A 14,000-nucleotide genomic window follows, 5' to 3' on the forward strand; every position below is an offset into this window, starting at 1 on the left:
AAGTCAGCCCCAGAAGGGGGCAGAGTGACCGTGCAAAGATTTAGAGTAAGGATGCCTCTGGCACCTGAGCGCCAGACAATAGCATGCTTGCTTCTCAAGTGAGATGGTAAATCCCTAAAATAAAAGCCACACAACCAAATGCATATATTCCCAAGATGAATATAAGAACGTTTTATTGTGTATATAGTTACAGAGTTGTCAAGTCATACTATTCAAATTTAAATGGAAATTTGTATTTTATAAAATCCATGTTTAAGCTGCAATTTTTATACGTGGGCTGCAATTTTTATTATAATAAACCACAGGGCTTTATGATGCATGTTTTGCAACTTTTCGTGCAGTCAATAATAGGCGTTACTCTTTGGTACCCTATTGCACTCGAATTATGGAAGAATGAAATGTTAAATTATCCTTCAAACCCATGACCTGCAGCTAACACCATCTGCCAGCAGAATATGTAACTCGCCTGAACAACCTGCCAGCGTGTATTTGCTGTAATGTTACCATTAGTATAAATAAATGTATGTTTCTAAAGGTGAATACATATGCTTTTGTTATATTTTTACTGCTCCATAGCTGATTGACATGATTTTATCAATAGGTTTCAAAGAGATGTTCATGTGAAGCCCATGTCACTCCCATTCTCATTGGGTGCTCCCATCATTCTCCCCGTCTAAGGAGTTGCTTCTAGGAAAGCCGCCGAGTTGCAGAGAATGGTGTCTGACGGCACCCGAGGCAGAGAACTGGTAGAACCTCTAAGGTCAGGGGCAAAGGCTTGGCTGTCTGAGACTAAAGAACGTCGAAAATTGATACTGAGAGGTGAGTGGTCAGTGTTCAAGCAGGGGCAGTTGGCAAGGGGCAGTGGGTGTTCCCTCGCGGGTGGCTATTGTAATGGTGCAGGGATCTAGGCTCTCATGCACGCATAATGAATACACACAGACACAGTACTTGGATGGTAGAACTGGCCCGAGCACATGCACCCGGCCCCTTTTATTGGCAGGGTCACATGTCCAGTGACGCCTGTGCTGGATGGGTGTGGGGTGTAAGCCAGCCCTCGGGGAGTGGCTGGTAACAAAGCAACTAAAACAGTCACTAGAGCAGGTCACTACTGCTATCTCAGGGAATTTCAATAGGCAGCCCCCTGCATAAAACAGCTGGGTGAGGATGCACTCCTACGAAAACTAAATTGGACAAAATGTCGAAAGCCCGCCAGAAACCTCTTGATGAATGGCAATTGAAAGACTGTTGATTTGATAAATGATATAAAGGCACCTCTGCATCAGTCAAGCACAAAGAAGGTGAGCTACCGTAATAATGGCTCAAGTTGAGCCGGACTCTTTGTTGAAATACAGGATTCACAGGGCACTCTAGAAACTCATGAGGATAAATGGTCTGCTGGTTTCTATGATGTACTATCACCAGAAGGGATGGTTCCCTCGGACAGAGCGGCCTCTGCTGTGCTAAAAGACTCTCTCAATTGCATGACTCCTAGTTCAGCCCAAGATATGACAAGCAGCCTTAGTCCCAGGGCGGCTCAGGACCTGTAGAACATTCCTGAAAAACCTCCATACCCTCTGTTTGGCTCAAATACATTTTGTCCACCATCCACGGGGAGGGGGGCAAGGCAAACTCTTTTCTAAAGGAACCAGAGGGAAGTAGAAAAGAGTTGATGATCTCAGGCCTTCATATCGATAAATATAATGATCAATCTTGCAAGAAGATTAAGGCACACAATGCGATGGGTGGCTAGGATGTGTCGCTTCTTTAGCGGGTGTTGTCAGTGCTGCGCTCTCGAACAGCGTTGTCAAATAGTGCTCCAGGAGTATCAGTAGAGGACACCCAGCTAGGGGCCTTGTTTCAACAGATTCTGGAAGAGTGAAGGCAGATGAGAAGTGCCCACGAAATTGGGCTCCTTGATAACTAGACTGAGCGAAGCAATATTAATCAGAGCTTACTCCAAATCAATTCCAGATTATCGCAAGCAGAACAACGTACATCCTGCTTAGAGGATTTTCGAAATTATTCGGAATCCCATATAGCTCAATCAAAACGAGAAGAGTGTGAGTTGCAGATGAAGCTGGAGGAACTACAAAATAGATCTAGGCACTCAAATCTGAACTTCATAAGGATTCCAGAAGGATGCGAAGTTGGTCAGGACCTAATCTACTTCATTTTGAATTTGATCCATCAATATGTTCTTCCAGACAGCTCTGCTAAGCTGGAAGATCTTTCCATTGTGCGGGCTCATCGAGTCCCCTTTGTTCAGTCCCCGAATGCAGGATTTCCATGCATTTCTAGTTAACCTTGGGGATTTTCGGGTAAAAGAGAAGAATAAGATCAAAGGGATTTCAGATGATGGATAAGGGGCACTTCAACATCTTTTCGGACATGTCTGGTATTGCAGTCCGCCATTGGCAAGAATTTAATCTGACGATTGAACCCCTTAAGAAGCAAGAGATTCAAGTCAGCCTGGTGCAACCATCTAAGCTAAAGGTTCTGGTAGAGAGCCAATTTCATGTTGTGGGATCAATTGAGCAAGCCACTGAACTTCCACAACAGAGGAAATGATGTTCTCACTCAATCGGTGGTGAGGACACAGTGCTAGACATGGGCATATAGAGAGAATGCTAGATACTATGCTATGGATATAGGGGGTTGAGCAATTCTCTGCCTACGCTTTGTGTGTTTTCAGAATGGGGGCTACCCCGGAGGATGGCTTCCGGATGCCACTCCAAGGCACTTGCCAAAGGGTAGGTTGGGAGGGTGAGGAGGCAGGAAGGCTCCATTTGGGAACATGGGACGGGGAGGGCTCACTGGGATGCACTGCTTGGTGGGAGGAGTGGGAGGGGATGGGGAGTTGAGTTGGGGGGCATGAGGGAAGGGGGATGTGGGAAGGGAAACAACTTTAAAAAGGCAGCAGCACAGCTAGGTTAGTGGGCTTATCTTCATGCAAAAGTGTGGTTTAACTTTTTTCTGTTTTATCTATGGCCCCTGACAGTTGAAAATTATTTCATGTAACGTCAATGGCTTCCATAATAGAATAAAGCAAGCCGCAACGCTTCAGTGGTTTAAATTGCTTCAAGAGATTATAATTTTTTACAAGAAACACATTATAAAAAAGGTGGCTCCTCCGGAGAAAGTTTCTGGTTATATTCAATATGATATTTATGCTTCATCGAATTCTGCCATCAGGGGAGTTGTCATTCTGGTGGTAAAAGATGTTCAATGTGAAATAGTAAAAGTCCATAGGGATTTAAGTAAGAGATGGATTTGGGTTCAAATGAGGATTTTTTTCCAGCTGATAAACCTTGTGAGTTTTTATGATCCTATAGAAGATTCCCATGAGGCTCTGCAGTCTCTTTATAATTTTGCAAGGAATGAGGCTGATCTCATTGCAATGGGAGGTGATTTTAATATCCTCACTGATCCGACTGTCGATTCCTCTTGGGGTACATATTCTGATGCAGGATTTCGCATTGATAGATTACCGGCGGAGTGACCATTTGATGGATGAGATGTATACCGGCTATTCATAAAGATTTTATTCATCCTCTCGCAATTGAATTTTTTCTTTTAAGAGTTAAATCGGAAATAATAGCAAACCCTTTCTCAGATCGCACCGTCATTACAATAAGTCTACTCTTTCTGATCAGCAACATGATCGGACAAGATGGACTTTCGATAAATCTTTAATTTCTAATTAACAACAGATATGTCAAATGCACCTAAAGTTAGAAGAATTTTTAGAACGTAATATAGGTATGGCCTCTGTGTTTATGGTATGGGGCACTCTGAAAAGCCTTTGTTAGGGAAGAGGTGATAGCCTTTCAGTCTAATGTGAGGTGGTGGGAAAAAAATGAAATGTAGCAACTACAATCAGCACTTAATCAGGGAACAGCAAGTTAGCTAATGTCTCCTACGAGAGAGGCCAAGCTTGATCTGGCCAAACCTAAATACATTCTGCAGGATCACTTTACTTTCAGAGAGATAATAAATCATAATTGAGGGGCATATTACCAACAACTAGCGATATTTATCGCTAAATGGGCTTAGCGAGGTTTTTTTTAATCGCCAAGCATCACCGGATATTATCGCAGAGATAACGTGCTATTCGCAATGTTTATCTCTAAAGAGATAAAATATCCGGGGATAGCGGCGAAAGGCGTGAATATCGCTGAGAATACAGCGATATTCACGCATTAACGCCAATAGGGTCTTAGCCATAATATCCACCTCCCATTGGATATAAAGGCTAAGAACTGGTATGAGCAGGCGTTAGATTTTGGAGAAATTCGCGCTTATCGCGAATATGTCCATCGCTACGCCTGCGTTGATAATAGGCGATAGCGATGTTAGCTACTGTTTTTAGTCGCTAACGGTTGGGTACGCCCACTTTGAATGTCATTAGCGATAAATATCGCTGACATGCAAAGCGGGCCCCAAACCGCTCGCTATCACCTAAAAGCTGTCGCTAACTGATGTTAGCGACAGCTTGCTAAGAGGGTGATGAAATTATTGCCGCTTAGCTTCCGAAAACGGCCGATAAAGCTGCGATAATTTCATTTCGCCCGCCTTGATAATATGCCCCTGAGTCCTTCAGAAAAGATACGAGGAGAATGAAGATATAGGCAACGAGGCAGAAATCTAATGCAAATTCTGTTAAGCTGATTTTTTACTCCATCTCGGCCAAAATGGTATGTCATCCACAAGAAATAGCGGATTTATTTCTCAACCATTATGCAAGACTTTATTCGATCTTACAAAATTCACCGAGTGAGATGGTTGAAAGATGGTTAGGAGGGCTAAACATTCGTACAATAACAGCAGAGTGGGTGACACATTGATCCATCCAATTACTTTAACAGAAGTCGCTCAGGCGGTGAAGGGATCTCCCACGGGAAAAGCTTGTGGGACTGATGGGATTCCTGCTGTAATGCATAAGCTGTTCGCGCCCCAACTGAGTATGTTTGTAGTTGACCTATATAATATATTCTGGAAGGGTGTGAAACGCCTGACTCATGTATTGAATCTGCGGTGGTGAGTTTCTTAAACAAGCATTTGCAATGCAATCAGTCACGGATTTGTGAGCTATTGGCGTTGTAAATGACAATGTCATTTACCCATGTGCAGCATTTAAAAAATAATATTACCACACCTCAAACATAAGTTAATCTCTAAAGTAAGATATTGACGTACGTCTGTCGATGTAAAAGCAGAGATACAAGTTGACTTGTATTTTAGAGACACAACCAATAATTTCACATGAAGGCCCATAATAACGAAAATAAGAAAACGGCAAAACGAATAAAACAGTAATATAATCTGGTAAAACCTACTCTGGCTTTATGAACCCAAAGTAGGAAATTCAATCAACTGAGTTAAAGGCTCACAAATGCATTAAACGCTCTTTGCGATTTTAGACCATTTATAACAATACTAAAAGCAATACTAGAAATCACAGAATGCAACCTATTGTTGTTAAAAAGCCAGCACTGTCTGAAGGTGTTGCATATAGCATGAACTCGCTTGTCAATTAAAGATGAGTGCCCCTGGCTTGAGGAGAAGCAATGTGTTGAATATACACGTAAAGTCCTGACTGCTATGGGGCATTTAAAAGTGTGTGAAGCATCTAAGCCGCACATCATGGCTTAAGATCAGGTTAGAGATGCAACGGAGGGTTGGAGGTGAAGGGGGCTCAGGTTGGTGAGCTGGCTTAAAATCCTAAGTGCTATGGGGCATATAAAAGTGTGTGAAGCAGCTCTGACGCATGTCATGGCTTAAATTCAGGTTAGAGATGCATAACTTTTTAAACAAGACATTATTTTACCTGCTATTTACAATACCTTTTCATATGATAAAGATGGAGATGCCTGTGCCACTGGACCCCCCTGCCTTGATTGACAGAATTCGTCATTCAGTCCTTCTTTTCGAATTGGCAATAATAACACTCATGAGCTATGTGGCAACTGCCCGAGTTTATCGCTTAGTATCTATTTGAAAACCAGTAGCCCAGGTGCCTAGGTTGTTGTCACACTCCTCATTTTGCCTTTCCTCTGATCCATGTTTAAAATATTGCCATTAAATACAGGTTCCTGGGCGGTGCGAATGTAGAGAAGCATCCTTCCTGATGAAGAGATCAGATCCGAATATTTTTAAAATAAAAATGGTCCTAAACATCAACAAAATAGGATAGGACATTGCAATAGACTAAAGATAACTGGCAGCATTGGGACTCGAACCCATGCCTCCGGAGAGACAGGAGCCTTAATTCTGTGGCTTAGACCGCTAGGCCACTGTCCTTTCCAGTGGACCATTCTTTAATTCTAAAATACAGTCTGCAAAAGGGAGCCACTTATGAGCCACATTGGATAACGTTAAAATAAGGTGTGCAAATATGCGTTTTGCTGGCGTCTGCCGCTTTCCTTCTGCAGGAGCACTTCTAAAAGGGTCCTATTTCCAACGGCCTTTGACATTGAATGTGTCCCTTTTGGGCCCTGTGTTCATGTTCTTAACCCCCCCTGTAAAACTTTGATCGATTTCTGAACAGACAGCAACACAACGTTTATGTAATCATGTTGTTCCTGCTTATTTTTCACATGCTTTACTTAATCTTGCATCACTCAAGTGTTTGCTTTTTCTAGGAGGTTATGTTACTTTTTTTTTCAGGTTGTTTTACTTTTTTAGGCAGCATATAACTGTTCCCTAGTGCATAATTTGATCTGAGTTTCATCCAGGTGTTTCTATGGGGCCACAATTAATTTGTGGCTGAAGGCAGTGCAAGTTTCTCTCAATGCCTATCAGTAGGAAAAAATGGTGGCAGATTACGTGGTAATCCAACCCTTGGCCTCTCTGCAAAGGCACGGAGCAATGGTCACGTATGCCAGCTGCAGTTGTTGTTCAATGCAACTGTGTGGGCAGGGTGGCGATCTAAGCAAACGTTAGTGTTCAAGTTTAAGTCATATCCTTAATTATATATGCCCCGTTTCCTTTCATGGTTCCCATTTTTTTCATCCCACTTATAGCAATGCAATCGGTCTCGCCTTTGGGACCTTAGATTAATTTATCTATGCAGCACATTAGCCTGGGGGCAGCGGCGTCACTAGGGGGGTGCTGACCGCACCGGGTGTCACCCCATCATGGGGTGACACCAATCTGTTTACGCTGCTGAGAATGGCACCTGAGTGGCCTCGGGCGCTGCCGAGTCACCGCCGCCCCGAATTGCAAATGCCAGGGAAGGAGACTGTCCAACAAATATTCCAAGACAAGACTCCAGTCGAATAACTGTGCTTAGGGGGCTGAAGGGTAGTCGCGCTGTGCTGATTGCACGGTATTACCCCGGCCGGCACTGCCGGAGTTCCGAGAGGCGGGTACCTGTGCGGGTCAGTGGTTTCTGCTTTAGTTTACTTTGGCTGCCTGCAGGCCTTGCTAGGTCTTGTGCACAGGACGGTGTTTTCGCCGATATTACACCAAAGTGGAGGCTGTTTGGGGCACGTTGAATGGTTGTGCAGCATTTTGTTTTATTTGCTGCGCTACAAGTTTAAATGCACAATCGCCATCACCTGTACCTTGCAAAATATAATTAGAGCGTATGCTATAGCAGGCGGAAGCTTTCACACACCAGCGGTCGGAGGGTGCAGGCAGCGGGGCAACTGACCTATCTGTACTTAAAGTGGGGCAGGGCACCGTGGCCAAGACTGCAGAAAAGGGGCAATACAATTAATGAATGAAGCCAGGAAAGTGCTTCCTTGACTGGACGCTCCAGAGACGTTTTTTTTTTACAGTACATTGCTCGAGCAGGTTTAGCTGCACCTTCCTGATCACCTTGTCTGGCAGTAACTAGACCAATTATACATTAATAGCTGCACGTGGACAGCTGTGCTTGTGTCCCGAACGGGGTGCTAAAGTCAGCCCGGGTCGATGGCAGCTTACGGCGCCCTTTCGCCCTCCAGGGACGCCTGCACAGGGGCTCTGGATCAATAAGGCCTTTTGGTGCTATTAGCATACATAGGAAGTTTTATAAAGTGTCAGTCCAAACATCTGGGGTAGTGGAAGTAACATCATGCACGCTTTGATCCCAAATGATGCCACATGGCTAACCCGTTTGACCACTGTTACCTTTTGAGTGAGGAAAGAGGAAGAAAAAGTTTACTAGAGAGGAAAATGGGAAATGAGACAATAGGAAGGAGGTAAAAAGCAAGAAATAGGATAAAAGGGGAGAAGGAAGGAAAGAAAGAACATGAATCACACGTTCACAAAACTGTATTTTATGAGCCTTATCTGTGAGCTATTGCTTTTTACTAGGTTAGTGGCCTTCCATTTCTACCACTTTACAGCAGTTTTAAGATCTGAGTTTTTCGTTGCCGAAATGTGTGTAATGTCTGTTATTTATATGTTTAGCACTTCTTCATTGCTTGATTTTGCTTGCGAGAAAGTGTCACTCATTGTCGTTGAATGTCACTCATTATTAAACTGCAATTATGAAAATGTCACACATTAGCAATCGGAAACCTTGGCAGCTATGGTACTGTGCATTCACGAGTTAGACCCAGTACAGGCTTGCACAGATATGAGCAGGGGGGCGGGTGGTGGAAGCCAACAGACTATGGGTTAAGTAATATTACATGTTATTTTTTTATTTTACAAAGTTTTATATAGCGCAAACTTGACCCGAATCGGATATCATGCAGAGTCGTATATAGCATGAACTTGACCCGAATCGTGTATCAGAGTGCTTTACATAGCACCAGTTGCATTACATGGGGACACATTCATTTTTTGTTAGGCACGGGGAAATTACGTTATTTGCGTATAATCACAGGATGTTCAGCGTCATTGCCGAGACTCGAGCCCATGCGGTAAGTCGTGAGGGGGTGACACCATGAGTTACCCGCACCGGGTGACATCAACCCTAGTGACGCCACATCTACTGTTGGGTCCGAATCCCGCTCTCTTCATAGATCAAAACTTGAATACTTCTACGGAAACAATGATCAATACGTCTTCAAACTGGAAATAAGGATTGCTAAAAGGCCTAATGCATCGAAAATAAAGTTGTTGTAAATCACTCTGGTGTGTACAACTCCTCTTTTGTAAGAGCTGTTCCTTGCGCAACTTAAACATTCTCTGTAAGGACCTAAGCTGCTCCTTGAAGACAGGTTTGCGCTGTATTAAAAAGTAAATAAAGACATTTTTAAAAAGGTACGTTGGTCACAAGGAAAACTGTGTACTGAGCGCCGTGGAGTTCTAGAGTGATGTACAAACTGAATCCTAGCCTCACCCCAGCATACAGACTTCCTCTCACCTCACTGGCAGCACGGTAGCCTCTATACTCACCCCTTCCTCTGCTGAGCAATTCACCCTCACCCCTCCCTGATGCGGCCTTTAATCCTCATCCTTTCCGGTCCCAGGCTTGCAGGCACTGTTTACACGTGCAGTGTAGGTCGCACTCTTCCCCTGTGCACATAAACAGATCTGTCGCACTCTTCCCCTGTGAACATAAACAGATCTGTTAACAAGTGACAGTACCAGGCTCCCAGCAACCACCTGAGCCAGGGAGGTCTGTAAAGGAAGCCCTCTGAGCATATAAAACATATTTTGTAAAAACTAAGACATGAGCACCTAATGTGAGCAGTGTTCTACCAGCACAGTAATAAAAGCCCCGCTCAATCTCAGTTTAGCTCATGGGACAGTGTTTCTTCCACCTCACACAGAATCATTTGGGATGGATGTATGCAGTTTTTATAGATAAAGTAAAATGGTTCGGGTTTCTCCACGCACTCACATCTGCCCGAAAGATAAGTAAACTCAAGAGATAATATGTGTGTCTTCCACGGTAACCACATTGAAATGGAACCGATAATGTGGTTCCCCAAAAAAGTATATGTAGCCTTAACTAGTCCACAAACGGTACCGGATCACAGAACATCCCCAGCAGACGTGTGGGCCCTTTCAATGACACCGATGAGACATGTAGAACCAAAATAACCCCCACTAGAAATGCCAGCATCATGTTAAACCTTATAAATGGGGCAGGCAAGAGGGTAGAGCCAGAGACCGAGACAAGGACAGTTCTCAAGTAGTGCTGACGAAAAACTGTGACAGTTGCAAGGGACCGTGAGACAAAGTTTAGGAGCATTTTGTCCCACTCGAGTTACCTGGACGACGGTAAGACGTATGAGAGGCACAACCACTACAATAACATTCGGATAGTCATAGTTGATGTTCGTACCTTGAAACCTGTTTGTTATGATGAGATCTTTAAAATACGTCTGCACCCTGAAACACTGTGCCCGCGCCCTCAATCCCATCGAAAAGCCTGATGAGCAAAACAATAAGGTAGAATTGGGGTTAAGTTAAGCCTCTCCTGTCTGACCAGACGCGTCGTGCTACTAATAAGGACGCTAGACACGGTTGGTATTTACGAGCTCTTTATTCTTATTCTTCACTGTTCCCCGTCCCTACTCTATCTAACCCTTTACTGCCGCTGCCCCTCCTCTTCCTCTGTCCCTCTAGCTCCACCCACCAACTAGACTGCATACAGTATTACATCACCCAGACCCTCTAATTTAGACCCTGTGGAAGAAGGTGCACAGCAAGCACGAGGATGTACACACACCTGCTATATGTTAAAGAGGCTTTGCATTTTACTACCCTGCTGCACACCTGCGTCTGCTCCTTGCCGTGAGACTGCTCCTCTGGCCCTGGGAGCAACCTGCCTTTCCACTCTCTCTCTCAGTGGGTGATGGCCGTATTTATGTCTCCCTGTTGGCAGCATTCCCCCGTTGGTTTCCGCATCCACTGGTTAGTCTGCCGTTTTTTTCACTCACACTGCGACTTCCTCCCTTAGCAGCGAGGGCACTGCTCGCAAGCGGGGAAAGCAGCCCCTCCCGCTTTCTCCCTCTGTGTCAGAGGGTGCAGCTTTCCTGGAACCGCAGTTACCGGTCACATTTAGCTTCAGAACTGTAACAGTGGTGCCTGCAGTTACCTTTTTGTGCACCTCTCAGGACACACATGCATGTAAGATACCCGGGTGCCTCTCAGACCCCAGACCTTGCCCTGCTCGGTGTGTGTTTGTTTAAACTTGAGCACAAACTCCCAGTACGGTTGTGGGCCCCGCACCCTGCGAGGTTTAGGTGGCTGGGAGCGTGCCCAAATGCAGCCGCCCTTGAGGTCCTGGTAATGGAGAGCGCTGCAAGCTCCTGCCTGCTGTCGTTAAAGCAGGATGGCATTTGTATTACAGCCTCTATGTTTCCGCTTCCGGTAACGGAGCAGCAGTGTGAATGAGGGACTGGACAGGTCAGGCAAAAAAGAGTGCAAATCCAGTCAGCCAACGAGAGGAGAAGACAAACATTTACAAATGCAATAGGACTCGTATTTATGCAGCCCTATTGCATTGTAAACAAAACTACAGTTGTACAAGAAGACAGGAACGGTAGTGGATGGTCGGGGTTGTGGGCAGAGAAGAGACGAACTGCGGTAGGGAAGGGGTCAGGAGAACAGAAGTGTTTTGAAAGTAAAGGGTCTGCTAGCCAGGGAGGGATAAAATGATGTCATGGCATGAGGAGGCGGGACTAACTTGCCGAACACCAATGAGAATGCAGTATTTACAATTTCGGCCAATTAAAAAGATAGCCGGAAAGTGGGCGTAGCTTTCCCCACTGTACTGTATGCAGCATCTCTCCGACGAGGCAGCGCATGCGCTGCCTAGTTCGAGACCTAAAAAGGTAAACTAGAGGATGATGTGAATTCATATCATCTTATAAGCTTACTCAATTTCCACTATAACATTTTAATTAAGATTATTGCACATAGACTCGCACAAGTGTACCTATTGGTATACACAAGGATCAGAATGGACTTTTTGTTTTAAACAAACTTTATTGGGTTTTCTTTTTGTTGTTTAATATACAATAAAACAAATATATTGCATATATCTTCATATACATCACATGCATTCTGTGATGGTCGTCGAATGGGAGCTCTACAAAGAAGATCCGGGGCTCGGGATCACTATACTGTGAAAATCCCTACCTTAGCCTACCCATCCAGTTCCCAGATCGACTTGACTCAAACTGGATTCACCTCCTTTACACTGTGAAACCAACGGATTTCAGCTAAGCCCCATCACAACCACGAAGGAAAAAAGAAAGATTAATCCACTGCTATTTGCCTGATGCCTGCTGGTCACCTTGACGTTGCTGCTCTGCTGTCTCGTGGCTTGCGTGGCTGCGGTCCTCTGCTGGCGTGTGGAGGGGTGCTAGGAGTCTTGCTTGCTCCGTTGGTTGCTGCTATGCCACCCGCTGTCGATTTCCGAGGGCCCGGGGACCGTCCTTGTCACATGTCCCAGGTCTGGGAGGTGCTGGGAGTCCGGCTTGCTCTGATGGTCGCTGCTGAGTGCCAAGCTGTCAATTTTCAGAGGCCCGGAGGACTGTCCTTGTCCCGGGTCTGAGGCTCAGCGCTGCTGCCCTTGGTGGGGCCCAGTCCTTTGTCTCGGTTGCCGTTAGAGGTGCGCGGCATTGCTGGGGGCATTTACTCTGGCGCTTTGGTTGCGTTGCGGATTGTGAGGCTGCTCTCCCCTCCGCCTGTCCCATGCCTGCTCTCTGACGATTGAGAAGCAGGCGATCCTGGTGGCTTCCCTAGCGGCGGAGGAGCTGGAGACAAGCGCCCTGCTACGCGACTCGTCGGACCCGGGTAACCTCCCCTGCCTCCGTCTTCCCGCGGAGCATTGAGCTGTGAGTCGGTGGGCCTGGGCACCTGGGTGATTTGACCCCCCTTCCTTTGTTAGGCCCGGGATGGCTGGGCTGTTGGGCCCAGGAGGGCCAGGTTGTCACGAGGAGATTGCATCCTGGGTTGCCTCGTGACGCTGGTTTCTGGTGTCCTCGCGGTGGGGAATCCTAGCCGAGTCGGAGCGGGCTGACTGATCCTCACACTGCCCCTACCACCGACCGTGTCCACGGTCCTACTCTGACTGGCTGCTGATCTGCTGCTTTTCGAAGGTGATGATCCGAAGGGGAGCCCCCTTTGCATCGTGGCGCACGGGGCTCTTGCGTCCTCCCCTAGCTCCGTCTTTCCTGGGGGCCTTCGAGACAGGGAGTCTTGGTGCTGAACTGGCGAGACCCCCCTCCTCCTCCTTGGCGACGAGGGGCCGCTTCATGAGTGACAAGCTTTCGGTTCTCTAGCGCCCCCGCGGTGGGGGATCTGAGGCCAGACACCCACTTGTTTCCTGTTTCCCTGATAAATCTGCAGGATTAATCCTCTCTCTATTTGTTACCGGCAGCGCTGGGACATTGAAGCAGTTTTGAGACGGTTAACTCCTTGAACACTGAATGTCTGTTTATCTTGAGGTAGCTGAGGAACTTGATGCCTGTCTGTTTCTCAGGTGCACCTCTGCTACTAATATATGTGTGCTCTGCCTGTCATGGTGAAGGGGTCACTGAGGGGGAGACCCATAAGCCCGAATTTTGTATGACATTAATTGAAACTTGCTTGTCTCTGACAAAATTGTACTATATACTATCCCCACCAGTAGGAATACTTATTTTTTATGATGTTGTCTGAACCTTGGCCGAGCCATGGGAGGGAGATAGAACTTTTCCCGGACGTCCATTTTGTTATATTATGCTCACTATGGGTTATATCGAGTCTCCATTTTGTCCCCCTGAAGGCCCCCTGATGTTGTTGTTGTTGTAGCTCCACGTGGCATGAAAATAAAAATAGAACTCTCCACTCTACTCTACACTGGTGGCCATCTTACAAGGACATTCTCCCCTCCCTACTCTTAACTATCTCTCTGAGTCTACTAACTAGCCCGTTCCTTTATTGTCACTAGTTACTTTCTTAATCCTACGCCTTATGCTCCTAAATTTACCATCCCCACCACTAATATTACTCATTATAGTTAATACACTTTCTCCAACTTTACTTCAAATTAATTTTTAACAACCCATGATTTTATTCATTGTATAATCTATCTCATGCCATCCTGCACCTGAAATTGCCCC

At 45.7% G+C, this 14,000-nt stretch overlaps 1 long non-coding RNA gene across 1 annotated transcript in view; it reads right to left on the reverse strand.

The window, feature by feature from the left end:
- The window catches only part of LOC147665851 (uncharacterized), a 63,379-nt gene extending 52,571 nt beyond the window's left edge, over positions 1-10,808 (reverse strand). Inside the window, exons 1-2 of the long non-coding RNA XR_015304969.1 lie at positions 10,614-10,808; positions 9,334-9,558 (exon numbers count right to left, since the gene is read on the reverse strand). This is a non-coding gene — a long non-coding RNA (uncharacterized LOC147665851). The remainder of the gene's footprint in view (positions 1-9,333; positions 9,559-10,613) is intronic.
- Between the last annotated feature and the right edge of the window lie 3,192 nt (positions 10,809-14,000).

This window comes from Lissotriton vulgaris, unplaced genomic scaffold, assembly GCF_964263255.1.
Source record: "Lissotriton vulgaris unplaced genomic scaffold, aLisVul1.2 SCAFFOLD_1063, whole genome shotgun sequence".
In the NCBI taxonomy this organism is placed as follows: domain Eukaryota; kingdom Metazoa; phylum Chordata; class Amphibia; order Caudata; family Salamandridae; genus Lissotriton; species Lissotriton vulgaris.